Genomic DNA, 19,444 nt, shown 5'->3' with positions numbered 1-19,444 from the left:
TCATCTTCAATTAACTTATTTTCCTGACTTCCTCACGCCTCCCTTTTTTATATCCCTTTTTAACAATTAGTTCAGCAAATTCGTATCCTACTACTTTATCCTTATTTATTTTACCTCCCAAATTTCAATTTTTTATCTCTTATTACTAGAACCCCTTCATTTTAATTCAATGTCATCAGCATTCATACATTTTACAATACTTCTGTAAATAAGTTTTAAATTTCCTCCAATCTTCTTCCACCAACTCTTCTCCCTGGTCTCGGATTCTGCCAGTCATCTCAGCCATTTCCATATAGTCGATTACTTGCATCTGCCATTCTTCCAAGGTGGGTAATTCTTGTGTCTTCCAATACTTTGCAATGAGTATTCTTGCTGCTGCTGTAGCGTACATAAAAAAAGTTCTATCCTTCTTTGGCACCAATTGGCCGACTATGCCCAGGAGAAAGGCCTCTGGTTTCTTCACGAAAGTATACTTAAATACCTTTTTCATTTCATTATAAATCATCTCCCAGAAAGCCTTAATCCTCGGGCACGTCCACCAAAGGTGAAAGAATGTACCTTCAATCTCCTTACATTTCCAACATTTATTATCGGGCAAATGGTATATTTTTGCAAGCTTGACTGGGGTCATGTACCACCTATACATCATTTTCATAATATTCTCTCTTAAGACATTACATGCCGTAAATTTAATCCCAGTGGTCCACAACTGCTCCCAGTCGGCAAACAAAATATTATGACCAATATCTTGTGCCCATTTAATCATAGCAGATTTTACCGTTTCTTCCTCAGTACTCCATTTCAACAGCAAATTATACATTCTTGATAATATCTTAGCATTGGGATCCAACAATTCTGTTTCCAGCTTTGATTTTTCCACCTGGAAACCAATTTTTTTATCTTGATTATAAACCTCTCTTATTTGAAAATAATGTAACCAGTCTCGCACCTTCCCTTTGAGCTTCTCATAACTCTGCAATTTCAGCTTGTCACCTTCCTGTTCCAAAATTTCACAATACTTTGGCCATTTGGCCTCCATGTAAGTTTTTTCATAGCTTTCACTTCCATAGGTGATAACCACCTTGGGGTTTTGTTCTCCAAAAAATCTTTATATCTTGTCCAGACATTAAATAGTGCTTTCCTGACAATATGGTTTTTGAATGCTTTATGCGCTTTAACCTTGCCATACCACAGATATGCATGCCACCCAAATACATTATCATAACCTTCAAGATCTAAGATGTCAGTGTTCTCAAGAAGTAGCCATTCCTTCAACCAGCAAAAAGCTGCTGATTCATAATAAAGTTTTAAGTCCGGCAGGGCAAACCCCCCTCTGTCTTTAGTATCAGTAAGTATCTTAAATTTTATTCTGGGCTTTTTGCCCTGCCAGACAAATCTAGAGATATCTCTTTGCCACCTCTTGAAACAATCCATCTTGTCAATGATTTGTAATGATTGAAACAAAAACAACATTCTCGGCAATACATTCATCTTAATAACAGCAATCCGACCCAGCAAGGAAAGCTTCAAATTCGACCAAATCTCTAAATCCTTCTTCACTTCTGACCAGCATTTCTCATAATTATCTTTAAATAAATTTGCATTTTTAGCAGTCATATTCACCCCCAAGTATTTTACCCTTTTTACTAATGTCAGATCTGTCTCTTTCTGAAACCTCTCTCTCTCCATTGGTGTCAAGTTTTTCTCCAAAACCTTAGTTTTTAACTTGTTTAACTTAAAACCTGCTACATGACCAAACTCCTGGATTAATTCTAAAGCCCTTTTAGTACTAGGTACTGGCTCTTGTAATGTCAATACAAGATCATCTGCAAAGGCTTTAAGTTTATATTGTTTTGCTCCAACCTGGACACCATGAATCAGCTGGTCCCTTCTTATCATATTTAGCAAAACCTCCAGGACTGAAATAAAGAGCAGTGGGGAAATTGGGCAGCCTTGTCATGTCCCTTTCTCAATTTTAAATTCTTCTGTCACTATGTTATTAACTATCAGTTTAGCCTTTTGTTCGGAGTAAATCGCACCTATACCATTTTCAAAATTTTGTCCAACCCCCATCTCCTGCAAATTTTTCTTCATAAACGTCCAAGAAATATTGTCAAAGGCTTTCTCCGCATCTACGAATGTCAAAACCGCTTTTGTATTAATATTCACTTGTAACTTTTCCAAAATGTTAATTACATTTCTCATATTATCAGACAAATGTCTACCAGGGAGAAAGCCAGCCTGGTCTTTATGTATCATTTCTGCTAAAACTTTTTTAAGTCTTTTAGCCAAAATATCAGCAAAAATTTTGTAATCCACGTTAAGCAGGAATATGGGACGATAGTTCTTGAGTTGTGTCTTCTCAGACTCAGTTTTAGGTATAAGTGTGATGAAGGCTTCTTTCCACGACTCCGGCGCCTTTCCCCCCTCCATAATTTCGTTGCAAACCTCCTTTAGTGGTTGAATCAAATAGTCCTTCAAAGTTCTGTAATATTTGGAGGTTAGTCCATCGGGCCCTGGAGATTTTCCTAGTTGCATAGTCTGTATGGCACCTTCAACCTCTTGTCCTGATATTTTAGAATTCAACAATAATTTATTTTCTTGAGAAATTTTTTGTAATCCATTGGTTTTCAGAAATTGATCAATTTTAGACTCTGTCTGCGGCCCTTGTGTGTAAAGTTGTTTGAAGTATCTCTGGAAGCAGTTTCTGATCTCCTGTGGGTTTTGTATGTTCTTTCCATTCACTTCAAGGTTAGTCACAGTATTTAACTTATGTCTTTTCTTCAATTGCCATGCTAGCAATTTCCCACATTTGTTAGCAGATTCAAAAGTCCTTTGTCTCATCTGTTTAATTTTCCATTCTATCTCCTGATTTGTCATTTTCATATATTGTACTTGATAAAATTTGATCTCTCTCAAGATTTCCTGCGACTTTGGTTTAACTCTGAGCTTCTTCTCTCCTTCTTTTATTTTTTCCAAGATCTTTCCCTTTTTCTCTTCTTGAGATCTCTTTTTTATTGCATTCTGCTGAATCAAAAATCCTCTCATCACAGCTTTACTTGCATCCCAGATTACCCTTTTTTCCACTGATGTCTTCAAATTTATCTCAAAATAGTCTTTCACCATTTTTTGGGCCTTCCTAGTAATTTCTGGATCTCTAAACAAGGTGTCATTCATCCTCCATCTAAAGGAGCCAGTCATTGTTAATTTCATTTCCAGTTTCACAGGGTTATGGTCAGAGCAAGTTTTGGGGCAGATTTCCACCTTTCGAATCTTTGGAGCCATTCCTCTGGTCATCCAGATTTGGTCAAATCTTGTCCAGGTCTTTTTAGCTTCAGAAAAGAAAGTCCCTTCTTTACTTAGGGGGTTCTTAGTTCTCCAAGTATCAATTAAATCCATATTGTCTGTCATTTCAAAAAAAGATTTCGGTAGTCTTCCATCTTTTGTTATTATTTGTCTGTCTGACTTGTCCATATTTGTCGATACCACTCCATTCATATCTCCAAGCATAATGATGTTATAATCCATAAAGTCCAACAACGTCTCATGCAATTTCTTAAAGAATTCTGATTTCCCCTCATTTGGTGCATAAACACCTACTATCAAAAATTTCTCTCCTTGGGCCTGTATTTCAATTACCACAAATCTTCCTTGTTCATCTTTAAGGACAAATTTTGGGGATAAACTTTCTTTCGCATAGATCACCACTCCTCTCTTCTTAACTTTGTCTGATGAAATAAATTCTTGGCCCACTCTTTTGTTGATCAATACTTTCCTATGTGTTCTAATCACGTGGGTTTCTTGCAGACAAATCAAGTCCAAATTTTCTTTTTTCAACAAATGAAAGATTGTTTTCCTCTTGTCAGGGGAATTCAGGCCCCGAATGTTCCAACTTAGTGCTTGCAGAGACATTGTATTGTTTTTCTGTAGACCCTCCAACTGCTCCCGTCAGTTGTTCTTGATCATTGGGTGGTAATGCTTTCTCTATTTTTTCCATGCCTGATGTTAGGTTCCCTATGTCCAGGTCTCCTGGTCTTGATATCTTCAGCTCTTTTTCCGTCTCTTTCTGTAGGTCTTCCTCGTGATGGTTCAAAAATCTCACTTTGTCCTCCTCTGATCTTATCTTCACTTTTTTTCCTTTATAATTGAAGGTCAAACCCTGAGGGAACTCCCACCTGAAAATGATACTGTTTCTTCTTAACAGTTGGACTAAGTCACCGTAGTTAGCTCTCAAATCCAGTAAATACTTTGGAATATCTTTGTAGATTTCAATTCTCAAATCTTGTATCTCCAATGGATTCTTATAATGAAGGCTCAATAGTTTGTCTCTCTCTTCCTTAGATCTAAGTGAAATCAAGCAGTCTCTCACTTTGTTCTTTCTTCCCCCTTTGCCAATTCTGAAGGCACTCACTATCTTGAAATCTTTATCTGGCTCAAGTTCCCAAAATTCCTCAAACTCCTGTGTAAGAAAGTCACACAAGTTGCCACCTTCCACGTCCGGTACTGCCCTAATTCTTAAATTGTTCTGTTTGTCTCTAAGTTCAATTAGAGATAGTTGGGCCTTGTGATCTTCCAGTTGCTTATTAATCGGAGATATCTTTCCCTCTATCTCCGTCACCTTCTCTTTTGCTTCTTCAGCAATTTTCCTTGTCTCTTTAGATTCCTGGAGCAGCCGGTCAATAGCCTGTGTATTGGAGCTAATGGTTGTAGTGTTTAAATCAATTTTAGCTGACAACTTTTCCAAAGCTCCAAATATTTTGTCAAGTGATGCATTTAATGTCTCATCAGAGCCTACTCCCTTTATTCCTGTCTGCCCAGTGTCCTCTTTTTCTGGGAGAGATGGAGCTGGTATCGACTGTCTTCGTTGCTGCTGCCTCGTTTTTATCCTTGTAGATTTTTCCTGGGGTTTATCTTGATCCATAGCTCTATCTTAAAGTCCCAAGGTCGTTCTCACAACTTAACTTGTTTTGTTATGAGAAAGTCTCTGAGCCAGCTGCAGTGGAAATTCCTCAGTTGTATCCCAATCCTCCTCTAGGGGAGCACAATGGCAACAATGCTCTTTTCAAAGCAACTTTTGTCTAAAGGCAGCAGTATCTCTTACTTTCCAATTCTCCCATAGAATGGCAACAGTTGCAAAGAGAGTCCTTCAAATTCAGTTCAAATGCAGATTAAACACATCAAGTTACAATGTCACTAAACGGTGCAATACTTTCCACTTTCCTGGCAGACCAAAGTCAGGGATTAAGTGGTGGTCTCTTCTTTCCTTCCACTTTTCCCTTCAAAGGTACATTCTTCTCCCCCCCCCACTCTGAAGGGGGGTTCTTAGATCTGACATTAAAATTTAATCTTCTTAATTCAACTTTCACAGTTCTTTGTTCCAATAGTCTTTGCTTTAATACTGTCTATAAAATCGGAAGACGGACTCCCTTTTTACGTCTTCGCCACTTCAGAGCCAAATTGAAGTTCTTTTATTCCGATCAAAGGAACAAATCCTTTGATCTTTCTAACTTTAGAAGATATTACTCACGGGTTGTAGTTTAAAAGCCGAATTTCAAAGGAGAAAGGACAGCGCTCTCCGGCAACAGCTGCAGCGGCTTCACTCCACAGAAGTAGCGATCGACTCTCAGTGCCGCACCACCCCCCTTCCACTCCGGAGCCCCTCGCGGGGTCCCTTTGCCAATTGGGGGGGCGCTTTTGGCACCCGCCGAGTCCCACGGCCGCAGGCTTCCCCCACCTGCGGTTTTTTAAAGGGTCTCCGCTGCGCCGTAGCGGATAGACCCGATTTCTGCGGAGCTTCTCCCTCGTAGTTAGAAGGAGACTGCCATTGCCGTTGGCGCCGCCCTCCGGAAGTCCTAAATTGTTGCTTTTAAAATTGTCCTTGTAAAGGAAAGTGTTCTGCTAATGTTGATTGTATTCTGAATTGCTTCAAGAAGCCTCATAGCAATGAATACTATTAAGAGTAATAATTATTTTACCTGCCTTAATTATAATAAAGCATTGACATGCATATTTTACATTAGCGGTTAAGGTCTTAAACTACACATTTTAATAGTTTCACATCTGTATTCTTTACTGTGTTCTAGCTTATAGATTTTGATTTTAACCTACATATATATGAGAGCCAGTGTGGTGTAGTGGTTAAGAGCGGTAGTCTTGTAATCTGGGGAACCGGGTTCGCGTCTCCGCTCCTCCACATGCAGCTGCTGGGTGACCTTGGGCCAGTCACACTTCTCTGAAGTCTCTCAGCCCCACTCACCTCACAGAGTGTTTGTTGGGGGGGGGAGGGAAAGGAGAATGTTAGCCGCTTTGAGACTCCTTGGGGTAGTGATAAAGCAGGATATCAAATCCAAACTCCTCCTCCTCCTCCTCCTCTTCTTCTTCTTCTTCTTCTTCTACATGTTCTCTATCTCTGTATAAGTCCATATTCTGGTTTGTGACTGTAATAAATTGATTCGTACATTCAATAAAGCTTCGGTGGTTTTGAAATTCAGTAAATTGTCTCTGCCTCCATTTTTTGGTATTGAGGGAAACGCTCTATAAAATAATCAGAAAACATCAGGGTTGTAGTCAACATCAGTCCTTTCCACAGCAGACCTATTTAAATTGATGGGCACAAATTACGTGGCTGTGTTGATTTTGACGCATCTCTTCTGAGTAAAACTCAGTTGACTACTCCTCACAGGATATCACGGAATTGTAGAGTTGGAAGGGACCACAAGAGTCATCTAGTCCACCCCCTGCAATGCAGGAATATTTTGCCCAACGTGGGGCTCAAACCCACGACCCTGAGATGCAGAGTCTCACACTCTACTGACTGAGCTAGGGGCAGATATCTTGTTTGATAAATGTGTCCCTTGGAAACATTTTGGTTTTATCCTCTCTGCAGGAGTTGCTATGCCTGATCATTCCATCTAGTTCTGTCGAAAGAGAGGTGGGGGTTGTTTTCTGATTTCTTAATTGTGAATATTTGGGGGGGAGGGGAGGCATGGGTGGAAAGGAGATACTCAGATGGACCAGAGTGAAATGGGGGCTTCGGGATGGCTTGGGGAATTCTCAAAGTGTCACATCCAAACCAAAACTCTGGGTTGTTGGATGCCCCTGTCTTCTGTCATCATTTGAGTTTTCCTCTGCTTCCCTTTCAAGCTGCTGTCTGGAAGGAGGCCAAAGCCCACTTAAACATAAGAATGATTATAAGAAAGCATTCATTCAGCAGCCAGAGTTGAATGAAGACGATGTGCTAGGAGGAGAATGAGCTAATTAAACCATTCTGCAACACACACACACACACACACACTGCAATCCGAACCCCAGTGCTGTTATGAGGACAATGGTCACAACCACACATTTCAAGAACCATTGCACTAAGAGTCACAGATTCACCCAACACATCCTGGGAACCTCTGTTTGCTACAGATCTAACATCTCTCAGCACCCTTGGCAAACTACAGTTCCCAGGATTCTTGAGGGAAAGCCTGGACTCTTTCAAGTGGTGTAAGAGCTTTAAATGTGTGGTGTGGAATTCCTCCAAAAGAATCGGGGAACTGTGCAACCCTCTCTCTCTCAGGCTACGGTCCTGCCCCAGGCTCAGGAGGAGGAGGAGGAGGGCTCTTTATTAGATTAGGTTTGTATCCTGCCTTTCTATTTTCATGCTCAAGGCAGCTAAACCGTCAGAACTACATAAATCAATTATAATAATCAATACAATAAGAATAGCAATAAGAATTATTTACCAAATCGAAATAATCTGATAGAAAATTGAGGGAGGGGTGATCTCTCCATCGGCTGCAGTCTTTAGACACAACATTTCAATGAACATTATTATTATTGTTATTATTATTATTAATTTCATTTCTATACCACTTTATATTTTCAAGAAAAAATTCAAAGCAGTTTACAGCATATTAAAACATAAAATAATCTGAAGAATGTCAAATATAGAGTATACAGTTAAAGCAACATAGTTAACAAAAAACTGAAATATTAAAGATTTCAAAATAAAACATTACAAAGGAAGTCAACTACAGAATACATATTTAACACAAAGTTAACAAAAACAAAACAAAAAACTTAAGCATTCCCCCCCAAAAAAAACCCCAACTGCAAAACCATTGGTTGGCTTTCATTGAGTTCTGTGGACACAGTAAAAAAAAGCTGCCATCTGGTTTCTCTCTGGATGTTCGGATTGTTGAACACAGATTTGCTCTCCACCGTAACCATGTCTCTCAGCATACCACTTTATTTCCCCCCAGATAGGTGGCTACTATTCACTTGTAGGAAGATGTGCTTATTTAGATTACAACATTGCGGTGGGAGCAAAAGCCACCTTTCTTCTCTCAAGAGGGTTAGTCGAGTTTCTGTTGTTATGGAAAAATCCAGGTGGGAGGCTGCTCAGAGCCCGTGGGTCCCTGCGGAACAAAGAAGGAGTCCAGCCACCAACCGGAGCAAATAGCAGAGACCAAAGTTGATTGCGCAACAGGTTCAGAGAGGAATTGAACCCCGAGAACGGAGTGACAAGGACTTTTAAAAGTTCCTATCTTATCCCAGCAGACAGTTCCCTAAACATCACCACTCCATCAGAAAAGGGGAGGGTTATACATGATTAACATAGGAGGAATGTGTTGGGGTAACATGCAAATACAGGATATGTCTTGGGAAGTACATTCTAAGCACCTACTGCAAGAGGACAATAGAACTTTGGTTTGCATAGTCTGCCGCCTGGGTAAGTCCGGAGGAGAGCTTTTGCCCAGCGATTGTCACCTACGGGTAAAGTACCTTCCTGTGAGTACGTGACCTCCCGTGTCAGGGAACTGACATCAGAGATTAGCGGAGAGGGAAGTCGCTCCAATGATGCAGGGGAGGGAACTAGCAAGGAGAGAGAGAGAGGTTCCGCTGGGGAAGGAAACCAAGGTGACACCAGGAAGAAAGGGGAGGCTGAGAGTACTTCGGAGGGAAGGCTCCGAGACTCTTCCAGTGAGATCAGTGGGGAGAGCGCAGGACCTCCGCTTGGCACACCTACTCTGCGCAGAAGGCTTCCGCGCAGAGAAGCTAGGCGGAGACTGGCTGTCAAGGAATTCTTATGTTGGAAGAAGTTCAGGAAACGCCCACTGACGGATTCTGCCAGTGATTGAGACAGTCGCGTTGTAAGGGGCTGTCAAACTAGGGAAAGGTTTAGCTATACAACCCGCTTGGAGCAGTTTGGAGTTTTACGCATAAGCAACCCCAATTCCCATTACAGCAATCCATCAGTCCTCTAAGTTGCTTGTGCGCAGAGAAACAGGGGCAGCATCATGAGTCAAACTGGAGGAGCCGGCGCCGGAGAGGGGGGCAGAGGAGGACCTACTCTGGAGGAGAGAAACAGAGAGTTGGAGCAGCAACTGGCCCTACTAGCGGCGCGGCTGGATGAAAGGCGGACTCAGGATGCCCAGGGGAAGCCCACCCCCATCGCAAGGAAGGTACCGGGACTAGTGCAGAAGTTTGGGGGCAATCCCAGAGACTATAATGCATTTAAGACAGAAGTGCAGTATGCGCTGGACCTGCAGTACGAGGACTTTGTAGACGATGCAGGGAGGGTAGCCTTCGTGGTAGGGCATCTGGAAGGGCGCGCCAGAGATTGGATCCGACCCTTGATGGCGTCGGAGAATGCTGCCTTGAAGGATTTGAGAAAATTTTTTAGCGCCATGGACCATATGTTCTCGAGTGATGTGGAGCAGAGCGTGACCCGCAAAGAACTGATGGGGTGCAAACAAGGGAACCAATCAGTGAGAGAGTACTGGTCGCGATTTGCAATGCTGATCCATAGACTTGGGTGGGAACTGGGTTCTGCACCAGTGCAAATGTTATTTGAGGAAGGCTTATCCCCTTGGGTAAAAGATGAACTCTCCTGTGCACCCCGTCCGGAATCGATGGACCAGCTGACCAAAATGGCGCTGGCTGTGGGAGTACGCCAAGAGGCGCGCGCTCTAGAAAGGCGGGAAGGGAGAGCAGAGCGTTGGTATGACAACCGCATTCCGGACGTGCCTGAGCAACCTGCGCCGCCCGCGGAACCAATGGAGATTGGAGGAGCGTGCGCGCGCGGGGTTTCAAACTCCAGCGAGGTTCGCAAGAAGGAGGGGAAAACGACTAAGACGTGCTTTCTCTGCCAGCAGCCGGGACATTTTGCCAGAGTCTGCCCTCAGAAAAGGCGTGGCAAGGAATGGGGGGGCAGTTGGGGGGGAGGAGGAAAGAAATAAAGAGCAGGGAAACGGGAATGCTTGGCTGCCAGAGAGCGGGCACAGCAGCCAGGCGAGCAACCAGTAAAGGTGCCCAAACCAGACCCTCCCCGAGCGGCCATAGCCATAGAGGTGATACTAGAACTCCCTAACGGACACCCAATTAAGGTGAAGGCGTTGCTGGATTCAGGCAGCTCTTGTAACTTTTTTAGCAGGGATTTTGCACTAGAGCACCAGCTCCAAGTAGTGCCTCTAGAACACCCCTTGCAAGTAACGACCATTGATGGGAGAGAACTCCTGGGGGGGGGAGTGACCCACCAGACCCCCCCCCATGAAAATGAGGGTCGCCAGACACACTGAGACTATTGCCTTTCACGTAGCCACACTAGCAGGACCACCAATCATACTGGGAATGAGTTGGCTGGCACTGCATGATCCAGTGGTGGGATGGCACCAGCGGACAGTCACCTTTGGGTCTGCTCACTGCGTAGAGCACTGCCATGGAGGGGAGACCCAGAGGATGGCAGTAGCAAGGGTGGCAGGGATGGCGGTAGGAGAAAAGGGGAGAATACCATCTCAGTACGCAGACCTGGAAGAAGTCTTCAGTGAGAAGGAGGCTGATAGACTACCCCCTCACAGGCCCTTTGACTGTCAGATCAACCTACTCCCAGGGGCTCAGCTGCCCGTGGGTAAGCTGTACGCCATGTCGGACAGGGAGATGCAGGAGTTGCGGAAGTTTATTGACAAGAACCTGAAGAGGGGTTTCATACGAGAATCAAGGGCGGTGGGGGGCAGTCCAGTGTTCTTTGTGGACAAGAAAGACTCTAAAGAGCCCAGATTGGTCGTAGACTACCGGACTTTGAACCTGGTGTTGGAACCAGTGACATTTCCAATGCCCAGAATTGACGACATTTTGGCCAGGGTAAGGAAAGGGAAGGTCTTACAAAATACATTAAATAAAAGAAAACAAAATGAGAGGAAGGAAAAAATTCTGGAAAAGATAAAAGAAGGGGAAAAGAAACTTAGATTGAAGCCAAAATCACAAGAGATTTTAAGAGAAATCAAACTTTATCAAACACAATATATGGAACTGACGAATCAAGAATTAGAGTGGAAAATTAAGCAAATGAGACAAAAGATTTTTGAATCTGCTGACAAATGTGGCAAGTTATTGGCTTGGCAAATTAAGAAGAGACAAAAACTCAACACGGTAACAAATATAGAAGTGGAAGGAAAGAACATAAGTAACCCAGCGGAAATTAGGAACTGTTTTCAGAACTACTTTAGACAACTTTACACACAAGGGCCGCAGAAGGAAATGGATATACAGCAATTCCTCGAGGAAAATGGGCTGAAAAAGATTTCGCAGGAAAGTAAGACAATTTTGAACCAGGAGATATCAGCACAGGAAATAGAAGATGCCATTCAAAACATGACGTTGGGCAAATCACCTGGACCGGATGGACTGACTTCCAAATATTACAAAGTTTTGAAGGAAGGGCTTATACAACCTTTGAAGGAAGTCTGCAACGAGATCATGGAGGGGAGGAAGGCACCCGATACGTGGAGAGAGGCTTACATTACACTTATACCAAAGACAGAGACTGAAAAGACCCAACTTAAGAACTACCGACCCATCTCGTTACTAAATGTGGATTACAAAATCTTTGCTGATGTTTTAGCAAAGAGACTGAAAAGAGTTTTGATGGAGGAGATTCATGGGGACCAAGCGGGCTTTCTCCCGAAAAGGCATTTGTCGGACAATGTAAGGAATATAATTGACATTTTGGAGAAGTTGGAAGTGAATATAAACACTAAAGCTGTTTTGATATTTGTGGACGCCGAGAAAGCCTTTGACAATATATCTTGGAGTTTCATGTTGAAGAACCTCCGGGGGATGGGGGTAGGCCAAGGGTTTGAAAATGGTATAGGTGCAATATACTCTGAACAGAAAGCAAAATTAATTGTAAATAATGTGGTAACAGAAGAGTTCAAGATTGAAAAAGGGACACGTCAGGGGTGCCCTATCTCCCCATTACTTTTTATATCGGTCCTGGAGGTTTTGCTTAATATGATTAGGAAGGACCAGTTGGTTAAAGGGGTTCAGGTCGGAGCTAAACAATATAAATTGAGAGCATTTGCAGATGACCTAGTACTTACTTTACAGGAGCCAGAAGCTAGTACGAAAAGAGTTTTGGAAATAATTCAAGAGTTTGGTCAAATGGCAGGATTTAAATTGAATAAGTTAAAGACTAAGGTATTGGAGAAAAATTTAACACAGATTGAAAAAGAAAGGTTTCAGAATGAGACGGGGTTGACTGTGGTTAAAAAAGTGAAATATCTGGGTGTAAATATGACAGCCAAGAATGTGAATTTATTTAAAGACAATTATGAAAAAACTTGGACAGAAGTGAAAAAAGATCTGGAGATTTGGTCAAACTTGAAGCTTTCCTTGTTAGGTCGAATTGCAGTTATAAAAATGAATGTATTGCCAAGAATGTTGTTTTTGTTCCAAGCATTACAAATAATGGATAAAATGGACTGTTTCAAGAAGTGGCAGAAAGACATATCTAGATTTGTCTGGCAGGGCAAGAAGCCCAGAATAAAATTTAAGATATTAACGGATTCAAAGGAAAGAGGGGGGTTTGCCCTGCCAGACCTTAAACTGTACTATGAAGCGGCAGCTTTCTGCTGGCTAAAAGATTGGCTGCTTCTTGAAAACACAGACATTTTGGATTTGGAAGGTTTTAACAATATTTTTGGGTGGCATGCATATCTGTGGTATGACAAGGTTAAAGCGCATAAAAGTTTTAAAAACCATATTGTCAGAAAAGCACTATTAAATGTTTGGGTCAGATATAAAGATTTGCTGGAAAATAAAACTCCAAGGTGGTTGTCGCCAATGGAAGCTAAGGCAGTTAAAAAGTTAAATATGGAGTCGAAGTGGCCAAGATATTGGGAAATTTTGGAAAAGGAAGGGGACAAATTGAGATTGCAGAGTTTTGAGAAATTAAAAGGGAAGGTGAGAGATTGGTTGCACTATCATCAAATAAATGAAGTGTTTAAATTGGACAGTAAAATTGGCTTCCAGGTGGAAAAATCAAAATTAGAGACTGAATTGTTAGAATCCAGTACTAAGAACTTGTCAAAAATGTACAATCTGCTGCTGAAATGGAATACACAAGATGAAATGGTTAAATCAACTATGATTAAATGGGCTCAGGACATTGGTCATAATATTTTGTTTGCTGACTGGGAAAAGTTGTGGACCACCGGGATGAAATTCACGGCATGTAATGCCTTAAGAGAAAATATTATGAAAATGATTTATAGGTGGTACATAACCCCAGTCAAGCTTGCAAAGATCTACCATTTGCCTGACAATAAATGTTGGAAATGTAAGGAAAAGGAAGGTACATTCTTTCACCTCTGGTGGACGTGCCCGAAGATTAAGGCATTCTGGGAAATGATTTATAATGAACTGAAAAAGGTATTTAAATATACCTTCCCTAAGAAACCAGAGGCCTTTCTCTTGGGCATTGTCGGCCAAGGGGTGTTAAAGACAGATATAACTTTTTTTATGTATGCTACAACAGCAGCTAGAATACTCATTGCAAAGTACTGGAAGACACAGGATCTACCCACACTGGAAGAATGGCAGATGAAGGTGATGGACTACATGGGCTTGGCAGAAATGACGAGCAGAATCCGAAACCAGGGAAGAGAAGCAGCGGAAGAAGAATGGAAAAAGTTCAAGGACTATCTAAAGAAATACTACAAAATCAACGACAGTTAGAATGATGTTGGACTAAAGTAAATGGTTACTATTAGTAATGGTTAAGACAAGGAGAATAAGAATGATTAGCTTAAATTTATAATAAAATAAGGGAAGATTTGCTGAGCAATTGACTAGAATTTGGAATACAGAAATGGGAGGCATGAGGAAGTCGAAGAAGAAAGGTTTAAGAAATTAGGATATGAAATGGTACTTGTTTTTTTTTCTTGTTTTTGTTTTGTTGCCTTTTGTTTGTTTATGTATGTCTTGTTTGTATAAAAAATTGTTTAATAAAAATATTTAAAAAAAAAAAAAGGAAAGGGAAGGTCTTTACCAAGTTGGACCTTCGGGGGGCGTACAATTTGATAAGGATGAGGGAGGGGGGTGAATGGAAAACCACCATGTTCACCCCTCTGGGGGCCTTTGAGTACTTAGTTATGCCCTTCGGATTACAATCAGGCTCAAGCACATTTCAAGCCTTCATGCACCACGTGCTGGGGTCCCTGCTGTACAAGAATTGCGTGGCTTTCTTGGACGACGTGGTAATCTACTCGGAGAACGAAGAGCAGCATGTAAAGGACGTCAGGGAAGTGCTGAAAAGGCTGCAGGAGCACCAGCTGTGGGTCAAACTGGAGAAATGCCAATTCCACGCCCGAGAGGTGGAGTTCCTGGGTTACAGGTTGTCGGACAAAGGCTTAGCCATGGACCCAGGCAAGGTGCAAGCGGTGCTAGAATGGAGGACTCCCAAGAACCGGAAGGACATGCAGAGGTTCCTGGGGTTTGGGAACTTCTATAGGAAGTTCATCAAGAACTTCGCCCACTTAACGGCACCCATAACCGATTGCCTCAGCAGCAAGAAGAAGTTTGAATGGACGGAAGAGGCTCAGCAGTCCTTTGAAAAGCTAAAGAGGGCGTTCGCTTCGGAAGAGCAAGTCTTACACGTGGATCTGCAGAAGCCGATGAGGCTGGAGACAGACGCGTCAGACAGAGCGGTGGGAGCCGTATTGCTCCAGCCGGGAAATCGGGGAGAGTGGAAGCTGTGCGCCTTTTTCTCAAGGAAGCTGAACAAGTCAGAACAGAACTACACGGTGTATGACAGGGAACTGCTGGCCATTCATGAGGCTTTTCGCCGCTGGAGACATTTTCTAATAGGTGCACAGCACAAAATCCAGGTGTGCACGGACCATAAGAACCTGGAATATTGGAGGACTGCGCGAGTCCTGAACCAAAGACAGGTGCGATGTGCACAGGAGTTCTCCAAGTTTTTTTTTGAGATTAGGTACGTGCTGGGGAAGGAAAACGTCAGAGCAGACGCTCTCTCTCGCAAATCGGAGTACTCGGAATGAGAGGAAGTATCAGAAGTACGTCATGTCATACCCGAGGACCGATGGGTGTGTGGGGGAGTGTTGGTAGGGAGACAAGAACTAGCCTGTTTAACGAGGGATGACCAGTACGCCCAAACCAAAATCAGGGAGATTCGAGATGCCGAAAATCAGGGGGGGGTTGAGGTTAAGGAGGGGGCTTTGTACTATAAGGGTGCGTTGTACATACCGGAAGGGGACTTGAGGAGAAGAATACTCAAACAACTGCATGACAACCCCACGGCGGGACATTTTGGTCAACACAAGAGCATGTTGCTTGTCACCAGGCAGTTCTGGTGGCCAAGGGTGAGGGAGGATGTGCGGGAATACGTACGGGGGTGCGAGTGCTGCCAGCGAGCTAAAGGAGAGAGGGCAGCACCCGCGGGGTTACTGGAACCCTTACCCACACCAGAAAGACCATGGGAAGGGGTATCAATTGATTTTATGACTGATTTACCCAAGTCCAGGGGGAAAACAGCAGTCATGGTGGTAGTTGACTTGATGACTAAAATGTGCCATTTTATTGCTTGCTCGCATGCAGTGACTGCAGAGGAAACAGCTAGGCTGTTTGTAGATCACATCTTCAGCTTGCATGGTGCCCCCTTGAGGGTTTTATCCGACACAGGCCGGCAATTTACTTCCAGATTCTGGAGGAAGCTCATGAGACTGCTGGAAGTTGAAGTTAGCTTCTCGACGGCCAGACACCCAGAGACCAACGGACAAGCAGAAAGAGCTAATAGCATACTTCAACAGTATCTACGCTGCTACGTCAACGAAAGGGAGAACGATTGGGTGGACAAACTAGCGCTGGCTGAATTTGCATACAATAACGCGGAACATGTGTCCATGGGGATGAGTCCATTCATGGCCAATTACGGGTGTCATCCCAGGGCCTTCCCAGGGGAGGAGGGGGGAAGGTGGAGTGTACCGGCGGCCGAACAATTTGTGGAAGAAATGGAGGCTTTACACCAACAACTTAAGGTTAACCTGGAGAGGGCGAAGGAAGCGTACAAGAGGCAGGCAGACAAGCACCGCAGAGAAGGGGAAACTATAAGAGTGGGGGACCAGGTGTGGTTGTCTACCCAAGGGTTACCGTTCAAAGGGGGGTGTAAGAAACTACGGCCAAGGCGATTGGGACCTTTCAAGGTAACACAACAGGTTAATCCTGTGACCTTTAGACTCAAATTGCCCACCAACATGAAACTGCACCCGGTGTTCCACCGGTCCTTACTCTCACCGTACAGGGAAGGGAGGGAATTTCTGGGACAAGAAAGAGAAACACCCAGGCATCCCTGGGTGGAGGAAAGGGAACTCAGTGGTCATGCAGCGGAAATTCTCGATTCAAGGTGGAGAGGGAGGAGGGTGGAATATTTGGTGGCGTGGGAGGGGGAGCCCGAATCGGAGAACACTTGGGTTCCTGCAGAAGAGATCAGGGATGAGTGTCTGCAGGAGGAGTTTCATCGCAGGTTCCCAAGGAAGCCCAAGCCATTAGGGAGGTTCTGGGAGGAGCAATTTGGCAACACGGAGGATGAAGAAGAGTTTGTGGGATTTCCTGCCTCCGAAGAGGAGGAAGGGGAGAGATCCGAGGAAGAGGAATCCGACTGGGGAGATTGGGCAGAGGAAAGAGAGAACAGCAGGTGGAGAGCGGTGTTGGAATCAACTGAGGAGGAGGATAGCTCCTTCCGGGGTTTTCCCGCTTCACCGTCCCCGGGACGGACGGGGGAGGGGGAGGGGCCTGGGAGGGAGGTGGATGTCAGGGAACTGACATCAGAGATTAGCGGAGAGGGAAGTCGCTCCAATGATGCAGGGGAGGGAACTAGCAAGGAGAGAGAGAGAGCTTCCGCTGGGGAAGGAAACCAAGGTGACACCAGGAAGAAAGGGGAGGCTGAGAGTACTTCGGAGGGAAGGCTCCGAGACTCTTCCAGTGAGATCAGTGGGGAGAGCGCAGGACCTCCGCTTGGCACGCCTACTCTGCGCAGAAGGCTTCCGCGCAGAGAAGCTAGGCGGAGACTGGCTGTCAAGGAATTTTTATGTTGGAAGAAGTTCAGGAAACGCCCACTGACGGATTCTGCCAGTGATTGAGACAGTCGCGTTGTAAGGGGCTGTCAAACTAGGGAAAGGTTTAGCTATACAACCCGCTTGGAGCAGTTTGGAGTTTTACGCATAAGCAACCCCAATTCCCATTACATCCCGCTTGGGGAATTCTGGCAGGGACCGAGGGGTTCCCAAGTCCTTGGCCAACGAAGCAGACTGGCGGTGGAATGAAGGGAATCGGTGAAACCAGTGGTTTTCTATGAATTTCCAAGTGTTTTTAGGCTTTTTTAATACAGACGGTTCTTTGCGGAAGTGGCCTGGCCTGACATTGCTACATTGTATCTAGCTGGACCATAAAGAAGGTTGATCGCCGAAGAATGGATGCTTTTGAATTCTGGTCTGGAGGAGACTCTTGAGAGTCCCATGGACTGCAAGAAGATCAAACCTCTCCATTCTGAAGGAAATCAGCCCTGAGTGGTCACTGGAAGGACAGATTCTGAAGCTGAGGCTCCAAGACTTTGGCCACCTCAGGAGAAGAGAAGACTCCCTGGAAAAGACCCTGATGCTGGGAAAGATGGAGGGCACAAGGAGAAGGGGACGACAGAGGACGAGATGGTGGGACAGTGTTCTCGAAGCTACCAGCATGAGTTTGACCAAACTGCGGGAGACAGTGGAAGACAGGAGGGCCTGGTGTGCTCTGGTCCAGGGGGTCACGAAGAGTCGGACACGACTAAACGACTAAACATCATCTAGTTTTGATTGGATTAACAGGGTAACGAGGTTTCAATTGACTCAGTCCGTTGTTCTCGCAGCGGGAGCTGTCATCACCTTGTCAGCGCTCAGTGGAGCGTGCAAAACAGCTGGAGCTGAGCTGCCTCTGCAGAGCCATGGCATTGCTGCGATTGGCTGAAGGGCTACATTCAACGCCATCTGATTGGCTAGAGCGCATCCTCATGCAAATACATTGTTCATTCATCAAATACATCGATCGTGTATAGCATTGGGATACGGGGTCAGAAATGGCGCTTTCTGGACTTCCGGGTCAGCGCCATCGACTAATGGCGGATTCCCTCCGAGCTCCGGAGGGATCGGCTCCGCGAGATCGGGTCTTGCCGCTGCGGCAAAGCGGGGACCCTTAAAAATCACAGGCGGTGAAGCCTGTGAACGTGGGGACTCGGCGGGCACCTTTTGCGCCCCCCGAGCTGCGAAAGAGCCTTTTTAAAGGCTCTGGAACGGTACGGGGTGAGCGGCGTGGTGCTGAGAGTCGACTGCTTCTTCCGTGGAGTGAAGCCGCACAGCCGTTGTCGGAGAGCGCTGACTTCTTCTTGTGAAGAATTGGACTCTAAAGTAACAACCCGTGAGTAGTATGGAAATTGGGACTTTAAAGAAAAAAAATTTATGAATTAGGCACGATCGGGGAAGGCGTAAACAGGAAGTCCGTCTTCCCTCTATGTAAACATCTTAAAGCAAAGGACCTGTTAACTAAGGTCGAGAGAATCTTTCTTTCTTTCTTTCTTTCTTTCTTTCTTTCTTTCTTTCTTTCTTTCTTTCTTTCTTTTTTTTTTTTTTGCAAAAGATCCTAATTTCACGGTTTGGCATTATATGAAATTTTACTGGAAGCAGGGGAGCCTGCGGACAAAGAATTAAATTTGGGAGCTGAAGCGCCACCCCCCCGGACCCGGGACTGCTCCGCGAGAGAGCCTGTCGAGGTATTGAAGAGTCTGACAGCTGTCAAGTTAGCTGTCAAAACGGGAAAAGAAAAATTTGTTTCTGTTGCTTTTGCTGGTTACATTTGTTGCAATTTGCTGAAAATAAGGAAAGGCTGATGCAAACTAATCAGATTTTTGGTTTTGGGGGTTTTGGGACATTACAAGAATGGCTGGAGGAGGGAAAATTCAGGCTGAACTGAAGAGAGCATTTGTTCTCTTGGGAAAGCTACAAGGCCAAATTGATGTTTTGGCTACAAGTGTTTCAACTCTGGACTTAACAGTAAATACCATCAATGAATTTGATAAGGATTTGGAACAGGAAGCCTATCCAACTGGACAAACAGAGAAGCTTGAGAG

General features: G+C 44.2%; 1 non-coding gene across 1 annotated transcript; it reads right to left on the bottom strand.

The window, feature by feature from the left end:
- Positions 1-6,756: 6,756 nt before the first annotated feature.
- TRNAQ-CUG (transfer RNA glutamine (anticodon CUG)) lies at positions 6,757-6,827 on the bottom strand. Its single transcript has one exon. It is a non-coding gene; the product is annotated as a tRNA-Gln (tRNA).
- Positions 6,828-19,444: the final 12,617 nt, after the last annotated feature.

The sequence above is a fragment of the Podarcis raffonei genome, chromosome W, assembly GCF_027172205.1.
Source record: "Podarcis raffonei isolate rPodRaf1 chromosome W, rPodRaf1.pri, whole genome shotgun sequence".
Classification (NCBI taxonomy): domain Eukaryota; kingdom Metazoa; phylum Chordata; class Lepidosauria; order Squamata; family Lacertidae; genus Podarcis; species Podarcis raffonei.
This window is presented reverse-complemented; position numbering and strand designations above follow the sequence as displayed.